Genomic DNA, 3,557 nt, shown 5'->3' on the forward strand with positions numbered 1-3,557 from the left:
ATTCACTTGGTTATTAATTCAATTGATTAGTACAAACTCTTCTCTCAATTAAGTCTCAACCTCACAAGATGAACTACTTTACGATTGGTGAAGATATGCACGAATTCGTAGTAGATTGGTCTTTAGGAGAACCTCTCTCGATTATCCTCCTAATTATATTTAATCAACAATGCAACTAGCCTCTTTCGATTATTAAGAAGAATTAATGAATTCAACCAATAAATATAATGTTGTTATAAAACAATAAAAGTAGAAGAACAATATTGCAGAGAAAGAGATAGAGGAAATTCTTATTGAATTTTGGGATGAATTACAATGGAATAGAACCCTCTATTTATAGGGAAATACTGACTTAGCCACCAAGTAATAAATCCTAGAATCTCTCTAAATATAGACATTCACCATAAATAAAATTCTATTTATAACACGCCCCCTTGCATATCTATTCAACAGATAATGTGCCTCGTTAAAACCTTAACTAAATAAAACCCAATGGGAAAAATTTCTAGAAAAGGAAAAAGAGTACACACATCTAATAATATGCCTTTTTGTTGCCTCGTTAAAATCTTGCGATCGCGGTGAACTCAACCTTACACAACGGTAGGAAGAGCGGGCACTAATACTTTTACCCGAATAGTGGTATCGGGGTCAATTTCCACAGGGAGCTTGGAATGGAGTTGCGTATTTGTTTAGACTAGGAATGCGTGTTTTCTCTTAATTGTACTTCTACCATTTTTTGGGTTTTTGTTTAATCACTACTATAATCAACTACAAGTTTAAGCTAATTTATGCTAAAAGGGTATGTTCTAAGTTGTGATTAATATAGAGAAAGGCACTAGGGTCATGGCATCACCTAGGTGATTAACTAATAGGCAAAGGCTACTAATAATAGATTGATATATTTGGGATCAATGTTATAACCATGCACATTTGTACTCACTCTCAAACCTCTCGGTAGAGAGAGCGATTTTGCCCAATTGACTCTCTCGAGATCAATTGGGTAGGCCAATTAGACCAAGCAATTAGGGTTCAAGTAGGGTGATTACTCTCTCGAGGTTTAACCCATTAATTGGGACTATCATTCCTCATGGGTCCACCCCAATTCCTTGTTGGGTCAATTCTGGGGTCATAGACTCTCTTTCTCAAGAAAGGTCAAGACCCACTAAGCTAGAATCAATGTTTGCAACTATCAATCCTTAATTAAACCATAAAATTGACCCAAATAACAAACACCCAATATCAATCTATCATTAAGAAGCAACACCCATTAATTACCCACACTAGGGTTGAGCCATAACCCTAGCTAATGGGTTTAGCTAGACATAATTAAAGCAGAAATGAAGAAATAGAAGATGAAACAATCATATTAATTAATTGTTAATGCTAAACTACAATAATCTATGATGAAACTAAGCTAAAAGTGCCCAAGATAGGCCAAAATATAAGTCTCACGAGTGCAGCAGCTGTTAGTTGTAAAAAACTTGACCTAAAAATGGTAAAATGCTCTATTTATAGTGGGTTGGAAAAACTGGACAAAAATGCCCCTGCGGGGTTAGTGCGGACCGCACAAAGATGGCACATAGCCGCACTGAGTTGCTTGACCTCTGAATCTTGCTCTCTGAAACTGGTGATGCGGACTGCACAAAGTTGGGGTGCGGCCACATGAAAACTGGCGCGGACCACTCAAAGTTGTTGTGCGGCCACATGAAAGGTTTTTTAGCTTCTCTGAACTTCACTGATGCGGTCCGCGTGACCATAGAGTGCGGCCGCATGGGAGGGAGTGCGGGCCGCATGAAGTTGGACGCGGCCGCTTGGTTTCCTTCTGGAATATAATACTCTCTGAACTTATGGGACGCAACCGCATAGCAAAATAGTGCGGTCGCATGAGTGAGATGCAGGCCGCATGAATTGGGACGCGGTCGCATGGGGCAAGGCTTGTGAGTTCACAGTCTCTGAACTTCTATGGTACGGCCGCATGATATGATGGTGCGGTCCGCACCAAGTTCTGAATGTCTTCACTCTACTGATCTTTGGAACTTGAGCAGGTTTCACTCCAATTAGAGCTGATCTTTGACGATTTGTCACTTTATAGCTCAAACCTGCAATCAAGCGCAATCTGTAAGCTTTTTGGGACTATTTTGTAGCAATTTACACTCAAAGCGCATGCAAGTATAGGTATAAAACATGTTAAAATCCTACTTATCAACTCCCCCAAACTTAAACCTTTGCTTGTCCTCAAGCGAAGAAAACAAAACCCACCCCTCAAAGGCAACATCCAAGCAATTTCAGCTTATCCTAAAGTAACCTCAACAAGCGTCAATTGGGACTAACAATTGACCTCAATGCGAATGCATCATTAACACATTTAAACTTTGAAAGCTTGTGGATCAAGTGTGACACAAGAGCTTCAAGAGTTGACACATTTCATCAAAGAACTTTTCTCAATTACCTTGGCCATTGTGGAATCCAAACTCAAACACCTTCAACTCTCCCTAAGCGAACCTCACCTTTTTGAGTATTGTCACACAAACTGAGGTTGATGGATTTCCACTCATCTCTCTCAAGGAAGGGGCCACAAGTCCGGCTCTAAGTCCATATGCTTGCCCCTTATGTAAGTATCCACTAATGTAGGTTCCCTTCAACTCAAAATCATGTAGGGCTTTTGTGGAGTCATTGTGAAGGCTTTTGGTTAAGGGTAGGACATAGTTTCGTTCAAGTGGGTTCAATCTTCTCTTAAACACTTCTTTTGATTCATTTCGGCACACTTTCTTGACTCATTTGAGTATTCATTTCTTTTTCAAGGGGTTAGAGAGACACATTGTCACCCCTTTTCATGCAATTCAATACATTTCTCCCCCTTATTCCTCACCCTTTTTTCACTTTTGTTTTCTTTGAATCCCCTTTTTGACCTTATTCAATTTGGTCTTTATTTTTTCTTATCTTTTTTTTTTTTGCTTTTGTACCTTTTTACCACATTGTTTTCTTTCTTGTATCCCCCTCCAAAACTTAGACATTCGCCATCTATTCAAGGGAAGATCTGGGTGCCAAGAGAGGGTATTGTTAAGAACGGGTATAGGCTTGTAGCTTCGGTTCTTGAAAGAAGAAGGTTCAAGGCTCAAAAGGGTTAACTAGGGATCATTTCATTGGTAGGTCATGGAATTTTTCAATCTTAGCATTTTGGATCAAGGAGAGCCTACAATCATTTCTCAAGCCAAATTTCACCTAAGATTTCGCCTCAACAAACATTCGGGGCAAGTTCTAGACCATCGGCTCGGGACCTGGACTCGCAAATCGAATTCTCACCACACATACTCAAAGATTGCTAAAGATGTCGAGTCGAGGGCCCACAACGACCTTAGTTACGATTCAAGCGCACAATGGTCCAATACGACCACATGATGACTGTTTGGTCAATACAAGAGTCTCAAGGCCACGACTTTCACCATCTTAAGCACAACATTATGTCTTTGACCATGGGATCAAAGGCAAATGTGTTAGGCCCAAGTGAAGCTTTGCCTGAGGTATCCTTGACTGCAAAACTTGAAAATCAAAAAAAA

This window comes from Nicotiana sylvestris, chromosome 10, assembly GCF_000393655.2.
Source record: "Nicotiana sylvestris chromosome 10, ASM39365v2, whole genome shotgun sequence".
Taxonomy (NCBI): Eukaryota; Viridiplantae; Streptophyta; class Magnoliopsida; order Solanales; family Solanaceae; genus Nicotiana; species Nicotiana sylvestris.